At 35.0% G+C, this 26,956-nt stretch overlaps 1 protein-coding gene across 1 annotated transcript in view; it reads left to right on the forward strand.

Moving 5' to 3' along the window:
- Nucleotides 1-26,956, forward strand: part of CSMD3 (CUB and Sushi multiple domains 3) — a 595,264-nt gene that overhangs the window by 106,163 nt on the left and 462,145 nt on the right. The gene's annotated exons all lie outside the window — the stretch shown is intronic.

Consider the following 26,956-nt stretch of genomic DNA (forward strand, 5'->3'; position numbering starts at 1 on the left):
CCAGACACAAATATTTTTTTATCTGTAATAGTGGCGAGTTCTTTTAATTCTGAGAAACTTAATTGTTATTGAACAATTGTTATTGTTCTGATGCTTCTGACACATGCATATTCAAATTAATGTCAAGACACTACTAGTTAGTCTTGAATTTTGCTGGATTGTGGCATCTGCAAATTTTATGGGTGGAAGCCTTCTCATATGCTTGCACAGGAGAACTGCTGACTCAGTTCTCTGAATTGACATAAATATATTTCTCTATTGCTGTTTACACAATTGCCTGTAGTTTTCACACAGACACTGAAGTTAATGAGCTGGAACATGTATTCCTGAAGTCTAGAAGTTCATAGTATTTCATATATATGTCCCAGGAAGGATCTTGTTTATGATCAAGTTCACTATGGTAGTATTTGAAGAGTTGGTTTATACCATGAATTTATTTTTTAAACCCTTTTCTTGGTATCAGGGACTATGAACTCTAATAAGTTTTTATAGGATATAAGCAGAAGTTGTTGTTTTTTTCTTTGCTATAGTGTCTGGTGTTTTGGTTTTTTTTTTCATTTTTGGATTCCCCACCCTTTTTTTAAGGACACTTGGTGTTAAGACACTTGATTTTTCTATTTCCATGAAGTGTCTCTGTCAGCAAAGCTGGAGCTCTGGTAAACTGCCTAGAGAGGTACTGAGGCCATTGCTGTGCCCTACTTGGTCCCATCTGCAACACACACTAATCTCTGAGAAAGTAACTAGCTGAGTAACACTTTGATAGCCAGGAAACTATCCAAAAATTGCTAATACAGTGAAGAGCTGCTGTAGAAATACAGCCCAGAATCACTCTGTAGGAAAATGTCTTCAGCCATTGAAATAATTTACCTTTAGGTATGATGCATTAGAATTCTACTTCATGTAGAAATTCTCTCCTATATACCAAGATAGAAAATGAAAAACATAAAATGATTTTTAGGACTTTCTTGTTCCTTGATTCATTACAGAAAATAGATGAAATTATTATACACTATCTTTTTTTTGGGGGGTGGGTCGCACGTAAAAGAGAAATTCAGGCTATATGTAAGTGGTTCTGTCTAGATTACAGCTACTCTGCAGTCTGTTATTTTTCAAGCATTTGGTAACTGTTCAGCAGCAGATAATTAAAACTGTTTTATTAAAATGCACTATGAAATTCCTATGGATTTTTAATTATGCAAAATATATGCTTCTCATGCATGAATTGAATTCATTATATATGATATCATCTGTCCCTATAAACAATTTATTGAGAGATTTTGCACTGCTAACGCTTACACATAGCACACTATGCATCTCAGTTATGATAGAGATTAATTAAGATTAAAATGGAAGATCAGTCAAAGACTTCAGCTTGCACATATGACTGACCCCTCACATAGCTCCTTTCTAGGTGAAAATAACATCCTGATTAATAGAACTCAATCTCCTGGGTCAATATAAAATCTGGGGAAATCTTACCTTCAACCACAGAAATCAGCATTTTAGAACAAAGCATAAACTTGTTATCTTGAACTTGATACTAATTTCTTTTTGAAACTGATGCTTTGTTTTGTGAAATTAGGAATTTTCAATAAAGTTAAGCTGGATACCAGAGTTTTAGTTCAATGAAATCTCCCTTTCCACAGCCAGATATACAGTTTTAAGACCTGAATCGAGCTAACTTCATTCAGAGAATTTTTCTTTCACTATATTTTTTCCAACTTCATGTGAAGCTATCCTCTTAAACCCAGATAGCAAAGTGAAAACTCATTACATTACATTCATTTAATGCCTCTTTCCTTGATGTGAGAGAATAGATGTATTTAAATGATAATCACATCAGGGAAATTTCCATTTCTGTTCTTGTACTCTTTGTGGACATGTATAACCCTGCAATCAACATTTTAAGATCTGGTTCTGCCTAGTATCCAGTTTTCAAAAATTTTGATTGCCCAGTAGCTCCTTTTTAGCTTCTTGATGAAACATCTACATACTTAGCACCCTTAAATATCGGGCCTCATAATTTAAAGCTTCATTATGGATACGTAATTTGAAATTTAAGATAGAAATGATTAACAACCTGTCATTGCAATAAAGCAAAATTATAGAGGTGGCTTGAGAGGATAGGGTGAGAAGTAGAGAGACATATATCTGAAGGGATTAGATCCAGTTGTAATTTGAGAAAGAAGGAACATACCTTTCATAATCAGAGATAATTTAAAACATTTTCTTTTGAAATGGTTTGAAATATATTTCATAGGTATATGGTTATATGGAATCCATTACTGTTCACTATTTAGAAAAAATAAAATAAAATAAACAAAGCCTCCAAATATCTATTTTATCTCATCCTCTTGACAAATTTGCAGTTGAGCTGAAAGTTGACAAGAAACTCCAGAGTACCTAAGAGAATCTCTGGGAAATATGAATCCATGGTGGACTTTCTTGATCATAGCATATAGGAACATATTCATTTTCTGATGTCATGAGAATAAAAATGTTTATGAGAAGATATAAAATTGTATCATTAATAGAAAGACTATTCTGATCCACCTTATATAATCCACTGCAATTGCATTCAGTCAAACCAAGGGCACTGTAGACCACAATATCAACTCTGGCCTGCTAAACATCAATATCATAAGCCTCAGTCTGCAATCTTCATCCCTCCATTCTTCTCTCCTTCTTTCTCTTCTTCTCACCCCCTTTTTCTTTCCTCTATATCAAGTGGCATATTTGAGTTATCTTTGGTACCATTATACACAAACTTCATGTTTAATTTCTTTATTATTCAGAAAAGAACACATCTGATAATCACCCCTCTCTATATAGCACAATACCCCTGAAGAAAAATTAGTTCATGAGAGAAAACTGGAACAGATTACTCAAAAGTAACAGACTTCACTTACAGTGACAACAGAAAATGGTGAGGTGCACTAAAAATTAAGGAGGGATTTTAAAAATACCCTGAAGCTAATTTTATCACTGTCTAGTAACACAGCATTGCTGGTTGGAGTAAGAAATGGGGAAGTTCTAAACCTGCTGATTCTGTGCCTGGGTTTTTTTGGTTTTTTGTTTTTTTCTTTTTTTTTTTTTTTTTTTTTTTGTTTTGTTTTGTTTTGTTTTGTTTTGTTGTTTTGTTGTTTTTTTTTCTGGAGAGGTTTATGGGGAGGTTTTTAGTAGCTTTCAGGCTCTCTACAACATGTATTAATATCTGGAGAAGGAATGCTATGCTTAATTTCCTATTTGATAATTTAGGCTAAGTACAGTGTAGATGTGCCCTTTTATTTTATTTCTTGTGGGATAATTTGGTTTTGGAACAGAAGAGGTCGAAGGACTTTTCCATTTCCTGTTGTCCTAAGATACATAAGCAGCTTTATTCATGAAGAGTACATGAGTATTCATGAAGGGAGGGGAAATACAGCTGCTGAAAAGAAAGCAGCAGAGCAGCTTGGCCACACAGCAAAGGGGATTCAGTGGACCTAGTCCTGCTTTGAACAGTGCTTCTTTCTGTTCCACTGTGGTATTTTACAGCTTTTAAACAGGTAGCTGACATTGCTAAAATCATTGACTTCGTTAAGAAATGGACTGCTAGAATTTATGGCAATCTTTATTCAAGTTAAATATGATAGACATTTTTTGTGTTATCCTATTGGTCATGGTAAAGAATAGAAAAATTTAATATATAGATTACCCTTATAGTGGAAACTCTAAATGCCCAGGAGGTGAATTGCAAATATTTATAGTAGTGGTATGAAATATAACTTTATCTGGTTTGTACTGCTGCACATAATTTTAAATCCATATTATAAAACTGAATTATTAGACACTGTATAAGTAATGAAATGGTCTTAATATTTGTACTGCAGTGCTGCCATGGAGTTCAGAAATTCTGCTGAAATATTTTTGAGAGGGATCCGAGTGCAATGTTTAAAATTTCAAGCATGATCACAGCTTTATCAATAATGGGAGGTGGGGAAGCAAAGAAAGGAGCAGATGGTGTTTATTAACAGAATAGGATTTCCATCTAGTGACTTCTGTGGATTTATCATGCATTTCTTTCAGAAATATTAAGAAAAACTGGTAGCTGATGTACAGCATTATTGAAGTATGTAGATAAGAAATACTAGTAGGACTTAAATATGTCAGGATGTGGGTGCTAAAAATAATTTTGGCAGTTGGTATAAAGCTAGAGAATAAATAGGATAAACAATTTTTAGCTCTCCTGCATATCAGAATTAAGAAATGTGGCTGCACATAATCTCAATCTGGGATTCAGGTAAGGTACATGAAGTCCTAGGTGTATAAAGCTAATAATATCACTGCTAGCTTAACATTTCACTGCTAGCTTAACATATCACTGCTAGCTTAACACTGCTAGCTGTAACATTTAAAGGAGTACTAATGAATTATTGTTTGATTTTGGAGTGCTTTCTATAATAAATCCACTGAAAAATTGTTTGCCAGGTTGGAGTTGTAAAAGACACTGAATTGAAGCTGTAAGTTTGTCACCAAGCTGGTACCTGATGGATACTGCAGGCTCTTTGTTGTTCTGTTCACATTTTGCTAAAACTGCTGTGGGTGTGGCTGCTCTCTGTCATTACATTGCTTCAACAGCCCCTTAATAAAAATTGAATTGAATGGAGTGGAAAGGAAAGGAAAGGAAAGGAAAGGAAAGGAAAGGAAAGGAAAGGAAAGGAAAGGAAAGGAAAGGAAAGGAAAGGAAAGGAAAGGAAAGGAAAGGAAAGGAAAGGAAAGGAAAGGAAAGGAAAGGAAAGGAAAGGAAAGGAAAGGAAAGGAAAGGAAAGGAAAGGAAAGGATTAAATTGCATAAATAGATACATTTAAATGAAACATACCAAATCTAACAAAGCAACATGCTAGACATAAGCTGATATATATTGTCTATTTTTAGTTCTATTCAACATGTTGGATAGCAAGAAGAAGGAAAAAAAAGGGTGCTGGAGTTTCTGTATTTTGTCTCAATGTATGAATATATGCCAAATTGTCTAGGAAGTCCCAGAAAATTATCTAACAAATCCTTTTTGTCCTGGAATACTAGCTTGGATGGAAAACATCCCACTAATTCCTCTTCATAGACTTGTATCTACTACAGACTTTTATGCCATTCCAAATGCCAGATGCATAGTAAAGCTGTACAGTAGAATTCCTTATGAAAGCAATACCAGGTTGCCATGGTGCTACTACCTATTTTACCTATATGCTGTACTGGTACCATCATTCTTGTATAAATCCAGAGGAAGCAGAGAGAAAAATAGCTCTGTGGACTTAATCTGGTTAATTTTTATAGCATTTCCCACTATTTTCTTGATACCACAACCACTGATTTGTCTAAAGAATAACTTCTGGAAACAAAGTTAGCTCTCAAAGACATCAAGCTTTAAGAAAACTTTATTTGATCCCACTGATCACTCTGCCTCACTTAGAAGTAAGACTTTTTAATTCTGATTTTTGAACTTCCAGCTACTGGCTTTTGTTCTGCTTTTATCTGCTAAATTATAGAGCCCTTATTATTAGAATCTGTGAGTTCTTATGGAAGTTCTTAAGTACTGCAATTAAATCACAGGCTTCAGAGTATTCTTTCTCTTTAATAGGGGCTTTTGAAGCATTAACATTAATTTTCCAAATAATGAATTATTTTCTGTCATTCTTCTGTATTTTCATCATTTTGTTACAGCTCTGTGAAAAAGGGCTCTGATCAGTACACTTGTCTGGCTGAGGCCTGCACCTGATCACCATAACCTGTCCTATCTTCTTATAAAATCTGTTTTTAACTTTCAGAGCAATCTCTCTCTGTGATGCATGTGTGAGGAGGGTTAAAGGGGCTGAGTGCCAGCTACTGGAGCCAGGCTGGGTTTGTAGGTAACCCTGGCCTGGTACCAGCTACTGGAGAGCCTGGGGTCTCTGTGCCAGCTACTGGAGAGGGTGGGGATCTCAGCTGCCACTCACTGGGGTGGGAATGGAGTGTGTCCCAAAAAACAGCTATCAGGAGGAACCTGCATGAGCAAAGCAAGGGAAGGGCTCCATGCCAGCGTTTGGAGGAAGCCGTGTGACAGGTGCTGAGGCACTGTGATGACAACTCCCCTCAGCCTCTCCACACTGGGTGTGCATGGGTCACTCACCTGCACACTTCCATCTGGACTAACCAGCAGGAAGGAGATCTGGATTTAGGGTGAGGTACCATGCTGGACAAGAATGCCAGTACTGCATGTTTGCTAGTGAGCATCAAGCTGGACCAGCCAGTGATGAGGGGACTCCCGAGGCCGTAAGGGAGCCTGGAATCTGGGTGGGGTTTCCAGGCAGGCAGAGGGATCATGCTGGCATCTGTGGGACCCGTGAATGCACATGTGCCCATGCAGTCAGGTGATTCTGTGTGTGTGTGTGCCTGCATGGATGGCCTCCTGTGTCTGCCAAACAGAGAGAGGATTTCGCCACTGGTTCTCATGCTCAGGGGGTGCTGGCAAAGCAGAGTCTTGCCTGTGACAGTCGGTAGCCCCATCTGTCGGTATCTTGTGTCTGTGTGTTTCTCTGGGGTACTTACTCAGCAGTGAAACTGGTTAAATCCACAAATGGGAAAGCAGCAAAAAAGTCCATTGGCTTGACTTACATCACCAGGCCACAAGCTGTCCCAGGTGTGGGCTCCTGTGGCCAGGTGAGGAAATTACCAGATTTCAGAGCTGCTGGAAGCAGTGGCCTGTTGCTGCTGAAAGCAGTGGCCACTTATTATATCCCTTCAGATGCCTAAATTACCAGATTTCAGTCATTTGGGTTCACCAAGCACCTTGGTAAGACTGTGCTAACTATTCCCAGTTAGAGTCATTCTTTAGGTGATGGAAAAGGGAATACAAAAATGTGTTCTTAAGGCTACTTTCAGGAACTGAGGGAAGCATTATTTGTTTATAGTGTCTGTAGCAATCCCTCTCGCTTTCATTAGGACAAGTGTATCACTAATCTGTCTAATCATGAAGGAATACTGCTGATTGCTACAATTTTTCATGGATTATAGACAGCAGCTTTTCAGGTAGAGCAGGGGGAGAGAGCTCTTCTGGTGTCCTTGGGTGAATCTGTGAATTGAATATATCCAACTTTTCAATGTAAACCCAGAACCAATTACCACTCTCCTTCCCAACTGGACTGATACATGAACAGGTTACTCTTTATGAAGAACAATGCACACAGGGCATGGAGTTCCTTGGCCTTTTCCATATTGAATATTATTGTCTTTTCCACCTGGTGAATCTGCATTTTTTCCGTCCTTTTTTGCCACGAGCATACTTGTCAAGGCCCTTTGTATAACCCATGAAACTCCTCCCTAGTGTTAGTGCCCCCTTGGACTTTGATCTTCTTGAGTTTGTTCCTAAGTTCCATTCCTAATACCTTTCTTTCTGTCCACCCTATTTTCCTTTCTTTTTTTTTTTGTCTGTACTTCTTTGCATTTTAGTTCATTAGGAAGCTCCCTTATTAGCCTCATGAGTCATTTGCCAAAGTTCACTTCCCCTTAAAATAGTTGGGTTGTCATTTAAAAAAATCATCCATCTCTCTGACTACACTTCCTCCCCATAATTGCTTCCCAGGAGATTCTGCCTAACAATTCCCCAAATAAATTCAAATATGATATCTTAAAGTCTAGTGTCCCAATTTTAGTACTTACTTCTCAGCCTTCCTTCTAAACCTGGGCTCAGTTTTCTTTTACTCTATAGTTAGGTCCGTGTCCCCTAAAAGAGTGAAAATAGTGTTTTTAAAGGCCCTCCTTCTGAGTTAAAAATGCCTACATACGACTAGATTCTTATTTGTGCTGATCAGGCAGTTTCATTTCTTCCCAGCACTCCTACTTTGTCTTCAGATAAGCTACTATGATTATGAAGACGTGTGAAGACAACTGTGCAACTAGGCATTGTTCTGCTGGATGCACTTGCAGCCAGAACTTTTTTCCTAATCAGAAGGATCGAAAGGGATACCAACGCCTTAAGGGATCACATGCATCTGTTCTTCCCCTCAGAATCCCATATCAACCTTAGATCACCTTAAGGTTTCCCTTGGCCATCTTATTACCATTTAGATGAGTGAATAGCATGAAGCAGCAGTTGTGAGGCTGAAAAAAGAGCAGTTGCTCAGTAAAATTGTAAAAAAATATTCCTGAGCTCCAGGCAAGGAGTACACAGTCCAAGACTAGAGGTCTGTCTTGCAGGCAGGGGATTGTACCATGCAGGAGGGAGTATCTGACCACTAGAACCTCTCAAAAGCTCATAATAGATGGCTGTGTCACTTTATTATCAGTACTCAGAAAGTACAGTTAAAGATTGTTTCTGCTGCCAAATATTTGTCATCCTATTTTTGGGAGAATGTGTCATAAATTCATCTAAATAGACTTGTCACTCTCTTCCCTGTTCTTTTGTTTGAAAAATAACATATCATTTTTAGGAAAAAAGCTCATGCACACGTGCTTGATTATAGATCGAGTTTTATTCTACCATAATTAGCAGTTAGCCTCTAGCGGTTGTTGAGTGCTCAATTTTCTTTGATAAATCTTAAAAAAAAAAAACCTGTTGATTGATTAGAGAGCCACAGAACATGCATAATATTGTTCCAGACAAATGAATGGAAATATATTTATTTGTTTTATCTTTTGCAAAAAATGTCATTCTTTGAAAGTTAAAAACCAATGAATAACATATAATTTCTTCTGCCTTGAGAAAAACTAAATTATTGGGAAAAAAAAGATGTCTGTCCCTTAATCTGGTAAAAATCCACTTACTATTTCAATGTTCTGTTTAATTTATTTCTTTCAGAATAATGTTGTTAAATAAACTATATTTGTCAACTTATGGTACTGCAATTTATCATTTTGATACATGCCTCATATTGAAGCTTAACTAAGACAGTGATTAATTTGAATCTTAATTATATGTCAGCCTTACTTTAGCAGGTTTTTTCTTATATTTCCAATGTCATTTTTCATTAAAAGAATACTTGAATAAATACTGGAAGTCTTGAAAGAAATTTCCCAAGAGATTCTAAGGTTTTCTTGGTGAACTTATATTCTTCAGCTACTGGACTGTTAAGTACAGTAGCCTGACAAAAGCAGATCTTAAGGCAATCTAATTTAAGATTCACATTTTGATCCCATGTCTAGACAAGCAGTGATAACTATAATCCAATGTAGCTGAAACAGTATTCTGCAGGAACCAGTATATAGTGCTCATTAAAGTACCTAATTCAATGCAGCTCCATGTTTATAAGCAGGTGCTTCCTTCAAGTTCTAAGTTACAGCTCAATGAAATCTTTAAATAGTAATTCACAATATTTCAGACTTTGAAATATCCATACAATTCATAAAAATGAAACTGCTGCTAAATACCACTTACAAATCTAGAATTACATGGCTTAATCATTCAATCTGCATTTGGTTTTTGATAGCATTTTGGCTTTGATTTGTGATAGCTTTGACAGAACTTCTGTAGCAATAATATCAAAATACAGAGATCTGCAAGAATAGGTTCAGTATGCCAGCATGCAATCTTAAAAAATCTTCAAAACATAGGAGCTCTGCAGATGGAGAAATTTATTTATGGAGAGAACATAATACAGAATAATACAGAACTGTAACCTAAAAGGCTCATTTTGTCATCTTAGCAGATTTTCAAATTTGCAAGTTTTTCATGTGAGTTAAATTTATATTTCATATTTGGACACTTAAATCTATAAAAGATAGTCATACTGTTGAGCACAAATTATGTGACATGTAAAATACTTGGAAATAGGTGAAATTTAAGTATCCAGTTTTGTCAGTCACTAACATCATCCTGAACAATACCAGTAAAATAATTTAGTGGTGATTATGACATCAGTTTTATTTTAACATGAAGAGAAAAGCAATTGCTTACTCAGCACTGGAATTCTCTGCCTTCTAAAATGAAATGAAATTTTTTAGAAGTGTATTTTGAAAGATATTTACTTTTTTGAGCAACTCTTAGCAGAGAATTTCTCAATAGCCTATGAGACCATCCAAGGAAAACAGTGCAAATGTAGAGAGCTTTGAGATGGAATAATAAAACTGTGAACTAGATGGTCAGTAAACTGCCTTACAATTCGGAAAAAAAAGTTTAAATTATTGAAAGTAATTTATAATTAAAATGTATTTTTATATATATGAAATAATTAAATACAAGCAAATAGTAATCTTCTTTTGGAAGAGTCTTTCTCCTTTGAACCCCTGAACATCATAAAGAAAATGTCATTCCTTTGCCAGGTGACAATAGGCCACTAACGTTTCATGAACCACCAGTAGTATGTTACAGCTAAAAATTATTTAGCTAAAATAAATACTATAGATGTATTTGGAAAGATCACAAAGCATTCACAAAATTTTAAAACTTCTTTTTAAAATTAAAAAGCTAGCTTATTTTTCTTAAACAGATATTTATTCTAAGAAAACTAATAATAAATTCATGATTTCAGATAAATTCATGAATTCATGGTTAATTCTTGATAGATATTTATTTAAAATCCTAGAAGATTACATACTAAAAAAAAATTAGTTCATTACATGTAGAATGTAACATATAAAAAGAATTTTCTGAAAATAGTACCAATGGAATAATTAAAAGAAAACCTATCAAAGTATCAGCTGAAGTTTTGGTGCAGAATTCTTATGCCTTCTTTTCTTTTGTTTTTAATTTTGCATTCTACATTTTACCTGCTATAAAATAGCATGTGAAGTGTGTATTGAGAAAATGAAGAAACCTGACATCAGAAAATAATCCTACTGCTTTCATATGAAAAAAATTAGAATACTTGGAGACATCCTTATACATTTATTGCATGATTAAAGAAGAAATAAAAATATTAGGATCACAAAATATTTTTTAAAATTTAATTTAGCATTAATGTTGTTCTACCTTACTCTTCTGTCAGTGTGCTTCTAAGCAATGTGTTCTTAGCTCTTTTAGGACCAGATCCCGTTGCCACTTGCAGCATTCAATTCCCAGTCTCTCTTAAAGATATAATCAACACTGATGCACTTAGTGCCAGTTGTAGAGCTGATTTTGTGATGAAATATGCATCCTGTGGGAAATGATTTGAAATCACAGGGTAAGAAAATGCTCCTAAACAATGGCTTCTCAACATGAAGTCCAGATTTGAACTGATGATGTAGAAATAAAAGTCTGTGCTAAATACTTATTCTTCTCAGCATCCTGTCACTCCAGATTACTATTTAATAGTAAGTAGACAGCTGACAAGAATAAGATGTTTATAGGCAAATATTGTTGTTAAATAAAAACGTGCTGTGTCATCTTTAATTACAGTGTAGCATTGCTCAGTTCGGTACTTGTGACAGGAGCTCATACTGCAAGAAATAAGAATGTGTTATTCTGGGCATGAGGCATCTTAATTTGGAAAACTTTCTTCTTCCACCCACAATTCTGCTACTGTCACACCTAAAATACATTCCAGCTTCACATATTGTTGAGAAGCCATGAAATACAGATTCCTTACCTAGTCCAAATCCCCAGGCATGGGCAGGGACACCTTCCACTAGAATGCATTTGTCAGAGCTCCATCCAGCCTGACCTTAAACACTTCTGGGGATGTGGCATTCACAGCTTCTCTGGTCAGCCTGTTCCAGTGACTCACAGCAAAGAATTTTTCACTGAATCACAGACTACTCTGGGTTGGGAAGGACTCACAAGGAGTATTGAGTCCAACTCTTAAGTGAATGGCCCATACCAGGATCAAGCCTGTGACCTTGGCATTTATTAGCACCATGGTCTTTTTCATAAAATCTAATCTAAACCCACACTTTCAGTCACTTTTTCTTTATAATTTAAATACATTTATTTATTTACTATTCATAGGATACCTCTTAAGTGCAGCATAAAATAAAATTTAATAAAACCAGGGAAAATTGATCAAAACCAAGGAGTTAATTGGAAAAGAAATCAAAATAAGAAACTCTTCAAAGATTAAAATGCAAAAGGAGACAGAACTTAAGCATTGACAAAACAGATTTAGTTATACTGCAAAGTGAACGGAAGACTCTTATAACATGCATTCCTCACATTATTGTTGGTGGGCAACACATTTCAGTTCTGACCAGCAGACCAAGACAAATAAGCACAGCACTAGAGAAATTTTCAGGGAGTTACTTGGTGAGATCAAGTCAGAACTAGAGAGAAGAAAAAAGAATTGAAAAAGCAGTGAAGAGAAAATTATTTTAATTTGATTATTTAATGTCACTATTACTTTTGAGGTCCCACAGACTTCATCTGATTCCTATTGTCATGTTTCTTTCTCCCTCTCTGCTCAGCACTCACCAGGCTATATAGGGAGCAATCTCAGGAAAATAATATGGATGAAAACAAATTTTGTTGCATCTGTATTATTTCTTCATCCTTTTCTCTAGTCCAGCCTGCTGTATGGCTCAAAACCACCAGCAGGAACCCAAGCAACCAAAGTCACAAATGAGATACAAACAACTGACGCTGTGAGAAAACATATCTCCATTGGAAACAGCACATTTACTTTAATTTAAAGCATTTATCAAATTGCATCTTGATGCATCATGTCTAATGCAGAGTGACAATAGGAGGTTGCAACAGTCAGAGCTGTAAATTGACTCACTAATTATCTGCATTTCAATGCTTAAAACCTGCTGACAGATTTACTCACACAAAACTGATGCTTGGTGCTTAGGAGAAAATGCATCACAGTATTTTGGATTCTCAAGATTGTTTTGAGTTGAAAAGGCTCCAAGAAGCAAGTTTGTCATGTTTGGTTTTGGGTCTTTCATGACAGAGTTACACAGCATGTCTGTTATATTCACTTGAATCCTGTTTAATCACTATGCAGACTTGAAATCATAGATTAAAAATGAAAAAAATAAAGTCCCAAAGATTAAATTTGTATTACAGATTGAAAATAGTTACAAAAGAAACACTTAATACTTTTAAATCTTAACAATAATTTTCCTTTGAACTGTTTCAATTTCCCTTGAGACTGAGATCTCTTTTTTCCAAACTCTCATCTGGAACCTCTTTGGTTTTAAGTCTGGCTTTTCCATGTGAGATATTTCAGAATATACTTTCACTATTCACCTCTATGGGATGGAGTTCTTTTGTCTTCTTCTGTCTCTCTATTTTAGAACTTAAGTTTATTTATTTGATAGATAGAATGTTCTGAACTGTCCATGAAAATCATGACATTCATCAGTCATGATTCACTATCAGTACTATTTATAACAAAAATGCAAAAGAAGGAAAAAAGGATACTGCCCTGTTTTTTGGCATTGGTTTCCTTTCTTAGGAATTTTTTTTAAACTTTCATTTTAATGGCATTGTTTCTATAGCTCTCTCCTTTAATCCTAGCACACCATCTTGTAGGTGGCATTTTTAAAGATTGCTGCATCAGTTTATAACTCCTATCATGTGTGAGGGATTAGGTGGTAAGGATTCACTAGACAAATCTTCCAACACATATCACAGTGCTTATGCCAATATCCTGTACCATCATTGCAGACATCCTGTACCTTGGAGGGTAGAGGTAAACAATTCCAGAGTACTATGCTATTTTTTTTCCTTACTACTGGCTATAAAGTAAGCATAAATGAATAGGAGTTGTAGGTGTATAGCTAAATTATACTGGACCACACTGCAGCAAACAGTTTTTTTCTCTTGATTGCCATGATCACACATATTTGAGTATAAATGTTTTTCACCCCATTCCCCTGAAATCTTAATCAGTTTTACACTATTTTCACATAGGAGCATGTGACATGGTGAAAACCATAAGTACTTGTGACATTATTGCTGCTCCTGCCTTTGGGTCACAGATGAGCATTGCAGTGACTCCTAGGGCAGCTGGGACTTTCAACTCATGGGAGGGCTGAAAGGCCACAGCAGTATTGCAGTTAAATTCACCCTGTCCTCATCAGAGCACTAAAAACCTCCTCCATACTGCTACCCTCAACCAACCTGTCTGATCATTTCACCTGTTATTTGCTGGTGGATTTTTCCTATGATTTTTGCCTGTATGCAACAAAGGCAAGAGTAGTTTTCGGTCTCTTTCTGAATTTTTCTGCTTCTTTGAAAGATTGAAGCTAGGAAACTTATTCACAGAATTTACTTGGATTTGCTCTACATTTAATGTTATGGTCTACAGATCTGGCCTAAATATGTGCATGTCTATTCCTGATCAAAATTACAACTTCATTACAGTTCATCTGATCTGTTGACTCTTTTTTTTCTTTGAGAATAACTAAATTAATTTCATTTCATTTATCACAGAAACTGCACAGAATTCTAAGGATAGTTATCAACTGATTTTACTTTAGGAACAAGATGAAAGAACTAATTAGTTGTAACTGACAGGGCATCAATTAAAAGTCACCCATTTTTTATTCTGTGGCAATGATTCAGTCTCTTTGTTTGGTATACAAAACAAACATATCTATCCTTATACATCCACGTGTTAAAAGGCAACACCATTACTGTTTGGAAACAAATTAAAAGCTTTATTTCAAGTCTTGCATTACAGACTTTTTTCTTTCCAGTAAATATTGTAAGATAAATCTGGTGTTGATTTTCATATTACAGAGAAGGTCAGCTTCAGGATAAAAAAAACCCAAAGCAACAGCTTTTCTGTGATTCCAGTCAGAATTCTTTTAATATTTTTCTTTCTTTAGACCCTCATAGATATGCTATACTCTTTTTTAAAAGAAAATTAATATATCAGGAGCACCTGTTCATGTCATTCATTTGGGCCTAAAATCATCTTTTCTGTTACTGGGTTGTTTTGGGAAAATGCTAATAGAAAATTCTTTTCTTGTAACAGGATAAACATAAGCTTCAAATATTTGTTACATGATTCAACAGTGCACCCAGGAAACCATGGAAGTTAATAGCATACTGGGCTGCCTCAATGCAAGTGCAGTCAGTAAACCAGGGAAAGCAAATTTTTCCGCAGCTTTTAAATCTGGAATGTGGCCTTCATTGTTGTATCCTCAGCGCAAGAAAGATGCTGATACATTGCAGCAAGTTCAGGGAAGGGTCGCCATGGAGCACTCACCCTTCAAGGAGAGGGGAAGGGAGATGAGCTTCTTCAGCCTGCAGAAGAGTTTCTGGGGACAGAGAGGTGTCACAGGATTCTTAAAATACTTGTGTGGAGCTTAGTGAGAAGGGTCTTCATTGAAGTGAATGGAAAGACAGACATACTTACCAAAATATTCTGGAGTGATTGTGGAATCTCCCCTTTCAGATCTGTTCTTCAAGTTGACCCTTCTTTGAGCAGGAGGTTGGACTGGGGCTCTCCTGAAATTTCTCTGACCTGAATTATTTTATGAGTCTATACTAAGCAACCCATAGGAAGTATCCAAGAGTAATAATTCTAACTTGTTTAATATGAACATCGAATGTGCATTCTTGAAGAATTTATTTCCCTGCAAATACAGACAGATTTTGAAGTTAGCTTGACATAGATCCAATTAAATGGAATTTTATTTTCAGAGAAAAGCAAAGGCTGGACAAAGAACCCGAAACTGAGGGTCCCTGGGTCAGTTTCACACAGACTGTGATCTCTTCAATGGGACACAGATCCACAGCTGGGACATCAGATCCAGGGGCTGGTAACAGGGTGAGGGCCAGGCTGGAGATAAAGTACCAACACAGAGCTGAAAGTCCTTACAGAGCTCAGCCCACTACATCACAGGGCAAGGCATCTGTGCAGCAGACACCTAAAGGCTGGATAGAGGGCACTGGTGGATCCAGACTGGGTTGAAATGGGACTCCTGAGCCCATGGAAATGCACATGCCAGTAGATGCTGATCAAGTTCTATTGCTGCCTTTACTGCCTTGGCATTTATTCTGCCTCAGGTTATTGAAGATATTTTTACTTTGTATATGCATATTTTCCTTTTTTTTTTGAACTGTGATAGCTGTAAGTATGCAAATCCTACAGTTTTACTACATATCTTGAAATCTAAAAATAAGCAGACATGCTCTGTTAATCTTTACTACATTATTCATTCTTTATATTTCTGAATTGACAAGTCAGAAATACCATCATGTCAAATTCCACAGGAAAATAATTTTAACATTTGTAACCAGGTGACTTCTACCTTCAAAATAGCTCAGAAGGCACGATGAAAGTGTTTACAACACTAAAGTCGGTTTATCTCAGAGAATTTTTTTTGGACTTTAAATCATCCTGTGAAAAGGAAATATTTTTTTCCATTGATTTTCTGGAAAGCATTATCTCTTAATTTTGAGAACACTGTGAGGATCTTGATAGTAAGAAGGCTCCACAGAGGAATCTGGGCAGGCTGGATTGATGGGCTGACACCAGTTACATGAGGTTCCACACTGGGGTCCTGCCCTTGGCTTACAACAGTCCCCTGCCCCAACAGAGGTTTGGGGCAGAATGTCCAGAAAGCTACTGGGTGGAAAAGGACTTGGGGGTGTTGGTCAAGAGCCAGCTGTACATGACCCAGCAGGTGTCCAGGTGGCCCGAAAGGGCAGTGAGATCCTGGCCTGTGTCAGGAGTAGTGTGGACGGCAGGACCAGGGCAGTGAATGTCTGATACTGAGTACAGACAAAACTAATCATTGATATTGACAGTGAATTTCCTTTCTTTTCAAAATGCAATTGTACCACTTTGTTATCTGGTGAAATGAACTTAAGAGAATTATATTTTGGATATTTTAAAAGTGTCATCAATTTACATGTTATATTTGAAAGCCATGTAAAACACATTTCCTAACCTTGAAAGGTTTGCAAATTGAGTTTGTCACAGACCATACAACGGACAAGACAAAAGGCTGAGAGAGTATGCTTCTACTATAAGTTTATAAACTTAGATTAAATGTCTAAATTGCATTGCCAATACAGAATACCTTTGGAATGTTCATTACTCCTGGACCAGCATTAGAAAGTAAATTATTAAATTCCATTAATTAAAGCTGCATAAACTCAATGCAGCAAATTATTTGCATACTTTTTGGCTAATTTTTCTGGCCAACAACCAGCTCTGAAAAAAATTAAATGTGGTTAAGTAGTTATCACTATCAATAAGGACTTGTGCCTTTTTCTGCTTAAACACTATTATTGCTACCCTGTGCATATTAGCATTTTAAATAGATGGCACGTTCTTTTAACTTTTCTAGAAGTGTTCATCTACTTCCACAAACCATTGAGAGCTTATTAGCAGAATGTATTTGTTGTGACTTGTTTCGTAAACTGCAGTAATTTGAAAATTAAAAATAATCCAAAAAATCAGCAATAGCAGTATGTATTAACAATAGTCCTAAAATTAAAGATTTTTTAATATTAACTTTTTTCTTTTCTCTTCTTTCTTGTTTGTTTGTTATTTGTTTCCTTTAGTAATGGTCAACCATTCTGTCATTTAGCAGGAGTTATGTCATCATTGACTTTTTTCAAGTGAAAAAATCTCTGTAACTCACAGTACTATCATTAGAAATTTCACTGTAATATTAGACAGACCTTATTTGGAAGAGCATGGTTTCACAGTCTGCACCAGGAAAGTAAAGAGGTTGTCAGAAAGACTGAAATATGACAACAGGAAACAATCAATATCTGGCCTTATCAAAGAGCCTCAGCTAGGGAGACAATGAATTGTCATTGATCTGAGACTTCATGGAAAAACTCAGCAGATCAAGAAAGATAATTAGATTATCATGTACCTGAAAATGTGTTGAAAAGATAAGAGGAACAGTAGAAGTCTACAGATTGTAGGACAAAAAAATCTTTAGTTGATTTGTTGAAATTTTAAAACGGAAAAGAGGAATTTAAAACTTAGATGAGTAACTCATTTTCCTAATAAGGCTCAATCTTACAGTAACAAATGAAAAAGTCAAAATAATTTCTGATACAGAAGAACCAGATGCAGAAGATTAATAGCTTTGCAATCTGAAAAAGATAACTCTTAGCAGGTTGGGAATTCCTTGTATTGATTAGAAAACCCCTTCTTAAAGAAAAGATCTAAATTTAAATTGCCACCCTGCTTGCAAATTCAGCTAAATTTGAAATGGGCACTTATTCGAGATCTAGACTCTGTGAACCTGTTAATTAACACATAATCTGTAGTGATTGTCTCAGTCTAGATGGTTGCAGCTGTTCCACTTGTATGGACAATTAGGTATTTCTTTCATCAGGGATTTCAGTCTCTTTTATTCCAGGTGATTATTTGAAGAACCTCACTTTCTTTCTCAGCAAACTCATATAACCCAGTTAGATACTAGTTTTTGTATCTTCCTTTTCAGCTTTATTTAAAATGAGGAAAGTTTTTTTCTCATCCAAAAATTTGGTATTAATAATATTATTTTTTGCACAATTTTTTGTGTCTGTTCTTCTGAATTTGTTGTGAAGAACTTTAATAATTTTAAAAATATATAGTTAAATGTCTGAGAGAAAAGCATTAATTTATATGATCTGAGTAGTATTAAAACAGAAGAATTAAACTCTTCATATATTTCAAACATTTAGATAATCTTAGTAAGAAAATACTCTGTTACATGAAAATCTTTTTTGTAGTGCAGTAAAAAATACAATTGCATTGTAAAAAAATCTTCTTGCCCAACTTAAATATAATTCCTTAAAACAGAAACATTTAAAAATATGGTCCTATTGGAGGTTATATTAACAAAGGAAAATGAGCATGATAAATCATATTAAGATCATAGTAAGAGAGAGACAAAGATGAAGTAATAAAATGAAATATTTTCATTTATAAATTAATTCTGTTGCATAGTATTATGATTGACTGATTTGATAAAGAGCCATAATTGACTGATTATTGTTCTTTCCTGTATGAAAGAATCATTATCAATGGTATGGTTCACATTACTGAAATACAAGTTTTATACTATTATATATTTATATTAACGTATTTTTCCTTCATTTAAAAAGCCACGTACCATTTTAAATACCCTGGTTTCTCATAGCAAGGACAAGGCAAGATCCAGAAGTTCTGTGTAGTACTAGACCTTATAATGATAAAAAAAAAAAAGATCTGGATTAGTAGACTTGTTCTTATTTCCCATACAGCCTCACTGGTATGATTTGTGAATAGGGAGAGGCCTGGTGATGATTTCCAGTAAAGTTCCTGGCCTACAAAGGAGCAGCAAAACAGTAATAAACTTGAAGGCTTTTCTCATCCCCAGAACTCTACCAGCACCTTACTAAAGAACTCTTTGTCAGTACAAATGTCTCCTGATATTTTTTTATTCTTTGCATAAAGGAGATCTATATAATTTTATTGAAAAGTAAAAGAAAAAAAAGATAAGGCACAGTCATTAGCCATCATAGGATATTATCTGCAATTTGGAAGTAACATTAAACTAAACCATCCTTAGTTCCTCTTCCTGCAGACCAGTCCAGGGGCTCATAGGCTGTTAGTGGAGACTGTGGTTCAACAGCAGAGTGATGTGGATTGAATCAGTGCTCATCACTGTTCAGGACTTTATCCTGAGAGTACTAAGTGCTACAGGCAAGGTAACAACTGCCAGTGCTTCTACCCAGTGCACTGCAGCTTTATGCCTGCTTTTGTCATGAACATAACATTGTTGTGATGTCTTTAGCCTGCAAACTGGGGAAAAATCTCCTAACTGATAATATATCATATGAAGTTATTTCAAGAGCCTAAGCAATATTGCATTTTAATTCTGCTATAAATGCACTATTTATATATTTTTAATCAAGAACATGGTATTCTATTCAAGTAATTAATAGACCCATATTTCTGTATGTTTTATTTTAAATAAAATAATCATTTGTTCACAGAATTTCACTGTGGTGATAGAAATTCCTATTTCATTGTCTTTGCAGGTATTTAATTAAGCTTTCAATGTCGAAGCAGTTTTTAGTCAGCTAATGAAAGTAAACTTTAATAAAGCACCTTTTTGTAAATGAAATGCTTATTGCATTCTATGTTTTACTATATTTAATTCTTGTAAAATTCAATTAACCCTTCATATGTTCTCTTTAATGTATTTATCTATTTTAATTGAATTCTCCTCTCCTGCAATTTAGTGAATAAATAGGAAAAGCAAAAGTGAACAAATAGCATTTTGCTGTACTGGGAAATAAATGTTAAAAATGAGAAAATTAAATAATCACTAAAGCACATGTGGAAAATCACCATTGAGGCTAAAATTTGGTAAGATTATGGAAAAAAAAGGACTCCATATCTATACAGTCACCTTCTACCCTAGCCCAAGTCTTTAAAAGATCAGGAGAGATCCAGGACACCATAGGATTGCATTTTAGAAACAATGATATTTTAAAAATAATCTCTACAGGGTCCATAACTGCAGCATGTCTGTCATAGAAAATCTAGAGGATTCTAGGTCACTTCTCTGCTGTGAACTGTTGAACAAAAGATTTGAAATAAAAATGCTATTCGTCAGCATTTCTACTGCCTGCAACCTAATAAGAGAGCAAAATGTATAAAATACTTTTTAAATTGTGAAGGAGAAACCATTCAAGCCCTTTCAAGTTTCAAGTGTCAAGAGTTCCAGGCCTTCAGCTCCAGGGAAGAAACTTGTATTTTTTATTCTATAATCTGCTTGTGTGGGTAGCAGATGATCTGTGATTTCTGGGAGCATTTGCTCAAGATGACAAACACCAAAAGAAGTGGTCTTGTAAAAGGGACAGGAGAGTGAGCTAGGGGTAGTCTTTAAAATCTTCATTTTACCAACTTCTTTTTTAACTACCATTTTTTCTCTAGCTTGCTCTTGACATATGTACAAAAATGGAAAAAAAAATATTAACATGTAAAGTTAATGACAACACTCACATCTCTTACCAGTTTGTTCTTGCTCAACTTCTATTTCTGTGAAAAGCAGGCTTTGAGCTGTATCTGCCCTTCCTATCATTAACGCCGGCAGAGTCTGCTTTACTTCATGTGGAGGACTTGGAGCAGTAAATGAGATGCATCAGCTAAAGCTTCCTAATACCATGGCAAGGTAGAAATGTAAATATAGTCTGTGTACAAACCAACCTCTTTTTCTGGATAAGGGATTTATTTTGGATATGCATAGCTGGGAGAGTCTCTTTTTGAAGTGACAAGGAATTCTTCTTATGATAGTCAATGACAAAGTTGGACATTTTGATAGGACAGTATTAGTACAACCTTAGGCAAGATGAGGAAGTGGTAATTGATATGCTGCTTATATTCTGTTTGCCCCACTTCTGGATTGCAGGATTTTTTTTTTTTTTATGTCTAGACATCATTAAATTTAGACTGTGGGTTCCAGCATAGTTTCCCACAAAGTCTACCTGAAAGCAAAGATAAAATCTAGCATTTCATTTGGAATAAATTACTGCAGTTAAGATCATAAAATTATACTTATTTTTTGGAGAGAAAATTATGTCAGAACATTCAGCAGTCAGTATCATGGAAAAAAACCTTTGCTTCTATAATTCAGAACTTCAGTGCTTTCACAGAATGCCAAAAGCAAGAAAATACCCCCTAATAAAAACTTGCAGTTTTCCAGTGCTCCAAAGGGCCACAGGACTTCTTGCCCTTGGTTTGTTTGTACAGCTCCCTGTTACATTAATGTGAATTGTATGGGTGAATTAAAGGCTTGGCTGTAGCCTAATTATCCTGACATTTCCACAGTGTATAACTTTTGCTGCACAGAAACCACACCAATAGAGTTATTTAAATGTATGCTAAAAATAATAAGTAGAAACAGGTATTTTGCATGTAATTCAGCTCTTTACAGAAGCGGGGAGGAAAAACAAGCTAGATCACATTTCTTGCATCTTCCTGGACTCAGCTTCAAGTTTTTGTTCTTTAAATATAACAGAAACAGAGAATATGTAAGGCAAATATTGCATTTTTTATGTTTCCACAAAAGTTTCCATTATTAGTTTTATTATTTTATTCATAGTTTTGTTGGGGTTTTATTCATAGTGAATCAATAATTTTTTTATTTTTGTATATGTTAAAAATTTATTGCTTGTGCACTGAAATCAAAAGGGTATTTCCAGCTTTATTAAAAGGCAGTTATGTCAAAGACCTGTATTTATTTTGGCCTCTGAAGTCCCTATTCATGGCATGATTCTGCATGTGTCTTGTGGTGTTTATAAATCCATTAAATATATTCTTTTTTCTAGACATCCAGTCCTGACCTCTCTGTCAAAAATTATGAAGTTCAAAATGAATTTTTATACATGGCAAATAAAGTCAACTTCCAACAGGTGTATCTGGTGAAGACAGACTGTTTATCTATTTCTACAGGACAAAGTACAGCTGCTTTTAATTTATTGTAGATTAAACAGAAAATCCTATCTGCACTATCTGGTAGTTAAAAGTATTAGTAGTTATAGTATATCTGTACTAGCTAGGGCAAAATAACATGGACAAGACTTACTTTTTATATTCTAATTTAAGTTAATTATGTTAAGGACTATTATTTCAGAGTTGCTTACAGGCTGAGTTAGCCTTTGTTATTCACAGTTGTTAACAATATTGATGTCTGGAGGTGAGTTAATCACTGTTCTTTTTCTATAAATGACGGGAAATAAAGCGTGAGCCACCCAACTTGGTATAACACTAATGCCATTCATTAAGATAATTAACTGTTCTTTAAAGATGCTGCTTACAACTAATTATAAATGGAATGCAGATGAACAGTTCATAAGTAACTACACTATATATATCTGCATTTATTATAATCATCTGTTGTCCTGGAAAGTCTATTTTTTGCATCCTGTTGCTGTATTTTTTTAGCTTTTTTTTTATTTTGCTTTGATACAAAAGGAACATTTATGCACTTCCTATCACAAAACAATTATGACTGATACACAGTACTATTGAGTAGGAGAAGCTTTTTCACCTGTTGTGCTGTGTCTGTCTGTTGAGCAGGACTACTATCAGCTTTATTAATCATGACTTAGAAACAAACATGAATTAAAGAGAACTCTTGCTGCATGGTCACCTTTGGCTATGCTGAAAGAATTGTATTTGCCAGCCTTTCTAAAGGGTTCTTCAGGATTAACCCTGTTCCTCAAGTGACTTTTTTGTCATCTCTGTAGCTCAGGTCATGCTGGCACAGTCAAGGTCCAGAAGTGTAACTGAAAAAAAAAAAATTCACAGTGAAAGAGATAAAAATTCTGAGCAGGGATTTCACCTATAAGTTTTTTAACACTTTAACTAGGTAAGATCTCTTTGGGTTACCATATCCATAGACAATAATTATAAATGTTTTAAGCTTCTTCTGCAAATAATATGCGTGTGTTAGCGTTCACTGCACTTTGAGTTTTTTCCAAACTTGATGCATTTTAATGTGTTTCTCCTCTCTCTGATACTTTGTGATACTTGAAAGAATGTGTAGTGTGGTACTTGGAGGAAAAAAACAATAATTTGTTTATTTTAAACAAGTTGGTCTTTGGTCATGGAAAAAAATATTGTGTAACAGCCATGGGTTTTTTTTTATTTCTTGGTCTGATAAAACTGCTTCTGGAAGCATTCTGGATAGTAAAGTTCTGAATTTATATGTCAGTGGGTATAAGATTAAAAGAAATTTTAGTTTTATAGTTTTGATTGGTACATATCTTTCTTGGTAATGTCTTTTTGTAATTTTTTTTAATAGAGGATCTGGATGTAAATGTTGATGTAATTTAGAAAATTAAAACTCAGCAAAGCATCTGGATATTATATGTTGAATAAATATTTGGAAAGAGTTATTTTTTAATTTAAATAAAAACAAGAACCCAAACAAACAAGCACCCAAACAAAACACAAAACAAAAAACCAACAAACCAAACAAAACCACAAAACAAGTACCAAGTCAGAAAATATTATATTTACTTAATCTGAGGAAGAAAATTCCCAACTCCATACTTTTTTCTATTTCAGTTTTCTGTAAAGTTGTGTAGAATCCTAAATGGTCTGATTAGATTCTAATGAAACAGATAAATACCATGTCACCTAATTTAAGTTATCTATGGTGTACATATTACCTAAACACTGTGTTCTTCTTTTTAAGTTGGAGGAAAAAGATGTGTGCTTCAAGAATCCAATTTATCCAGACTCTGTACTCATCTACATTAGGAAGGCAAAGTCTTTCCCCAGCATCTTTCATCAGCCCTAGCAGCAGTCTTGCTGCCACACAGATTTTATTTCCCATCCAAATGGTGTCAACGCAAATAAATACAAGTATGTCTTCCCTCCATATGGAGTGCTTGCCCCTCAAAATTTCCAATATTCTGGAAATTTAATTTCAAATTTTTGCTATAGGGGCCTTCCTTCTGCTTAACACTGCTATTAACAGTGATTCCCAGAGCCTGCTACATAGAGCTCTTGCTCAGGGAATGCATTTCCTTCATCCACATCACATCTGCCACTTGCAACTGCATCAAAGTTAAAGATAAAACAATGATCCCAGCTTGAGCTTTTTAAGAATAGTTCCGTGGTTTTAATTAACAAGGAACCTGATTAGAGCAGATGGAAAGACATTTATGCAGCACCGACTGAATTACTTCAGTTGTATGCTCAGTGGTAAACCAAATTTCTCTAGGATTGGTCTAGATCAACCCTAGTAGGTGATCATCTCTGCTATTTAATTGTAATATTTATTCCCTAGCATTTTTCCCTTTCTATAAATTAGCATTCTGATTCAATTCAAAGGCATGATGTATGGGATTTCATGTGTGGATGAGGCTGTCATAGTTTGGGAAAATACTAGAACATAAGGATTTTCACCATGGCTTTCCACTGGTTCTCAGGGGTAGTGAATGGTTGCTGACCTATTTCTTTACTAACATTTATGTAGCCTCAACCTCCCACTTGACAAATGTATAAAAATCACTTTTGCATGGTTACCAGCTACCAAATTCTGTATATTCCCATGGTAAATACCCATACCTGGGAACTATCTTTCCTTGGTATTCACTTTTTCTTGGTGTAAGACATAGAACTAAGACATGGAATTCAACTTTTTAGATTTTTGCCTTGGAAGATGGGTGTTTAAAATCTAAATAAATCAACAGAAAATATGGCAACTTTTTTACAATTAGATACTTTTTTACAATTAGATGATCATTGGATTTATTCTTCTCAAAATAATTTCAAAAATAATTAGTTAAGGATTTCAAAATAATGGCAAGAAAAAGGGATAGTCACTTTTATCATGGTTTGGTAACATTGGAAAAAACAATAATTCCAAGGCACATATTCTCGGAGATGAAATAAATTATCATTTATCTTGATGAAGGGCTTTTATGATTACTTTCATAATTTAGGAACATTCCTTAAGCAGCTAGAAAAGCTGCATCTTTATGCTGGAAAATGGGAGCAGGTACATGTCCAGCTAAGAAACAGTCATGTTAAAAAAGAAAAAAAAAAGAGAAAAAAGGATTTTTTAGGTGTATGGTAGTTTGGCTTCCTGCTGGATAGTTTAAGTTATTTAATATGCTTCTAGGTCATTAGGAAACTTTGCTTTGTCTGTAAAGTTTCACATGTTATACATCAAACATGAGAGAACAAACAATTGCTGGTATAGTATCACAAATCAATTGAATGCTGCTTAACAATTTTTATTTCACACCAATCATCACTACTAGTAAATGAATTATGTTAAGATAACCATCATTGTTTAAAAAATAAGGACTTTAATTTCAAAATTTTTGTTGTTATGTATAAAGCTACCAGATGGCATCTTAAAATATATCTAAATCTGTTGATCTGAGGTTTAGAAACCCCAAGTTTTAGGATGTTCGTGACATGTCACTTCTAACCTTAGACTCAGATTTCTCAAGTCATTCAAGAGATGACTGTTCTGGCAGACATATAAAAAGAAATGCACTAAAAAACATAAAGAGGTAAATGAATGGGATGAGGGCAAATTATATGCTAACTCCAGAGAAATAACTGAATATTATATTGAGCTACTAGTTTCTTTTAGTCTATAAAATATATCAGGCTAAATCTGATTTAATTTGAAATTTATATAAATGCAAAATACTTGACAAGTTAGTGATACTGTTGATATTAATTTAACTTATGCCTTGGGGCAATTGCCCCACTTTGAAATCAATACATCTGCATAATTTCAAATTTATAGCAGCATTGATGAGATCTTTGCTTTGCTGTTCAACATTATGAATAATATGAATATTATGAAGCATATAGCAATCAAAATCTTGAAATATATAAAGATCTGCATGATCGCTAATATGGCATTGCAGAAACTGAAAAACAAAAAGAAAAAGGAAGTTGGCACATTAGGACACCATGGCTCCATGACCAAAGATATATTTCATCATGAAAGCATCACAAAATACCAACAAATATAAGCAACTTATAATAAAAATAAGCAAATACAAGCAACTTCCTCTGCTTCTTGTGGTAAAGAGTATATTTTCACTCCTTTCACTCCTACATTCACAGAAACTAGACCCTGACTGCCACTTTTCTGCCCATCAGAGTACTTTACCAACTTTTTGTGTAGTAGAATTAACTGATAGTTTAAAACAAGGCCCAGTGCTAATTAAAATCATAGAAAAAATTCAAGAAGACAGACATAAAGGTTATAGTGATAAAGTGTTGATTTCTCAATCTCTGGGCCTCAGGCTGGGCCCTCCCGGGGGGTTCCCTGTTAGGGAAGACCCTCCTGGAGTGGTTTTGCATCAGGAAAGAGAGGTGCACTGGATTTTTTTGGTCTTCAGGTTCTTGTTCATCATTATCTTATCTAAAGTTTTGCACACTGTCCACACCAGGCTTAGCACACTGGAAAAGCACCACAAAAATGGCCAACAATCTCTTGTTACAAGGTCTCTTAAGACTAAACTATCCAATTAAGAACTGACACCTAGATTATTTCCCCTTTTAATCCAATAACTGATCCCAAAGAGCCCGTGGATTTTTCTGCCCAATTACAAAATGCCACCCAAACCCATAAAGAAGAAGGAAGAAGAAGC

Source organism: Molothrus ater, chromosome 1 (genome assembly GCF_012460135.2).
Source record: "Molothrus ater isolate BHLD 08-10-18 breed brown headed cowbird chromosome 1, BPBGC_Mater_1.1, whole genome shotgun sequence".
Classification (NCBI taxonomy): Eukaryota; Metazoa; Chordata; class Aves; order Passeriformes; family Icteridae; genus Molothrus; species Molothrus ater.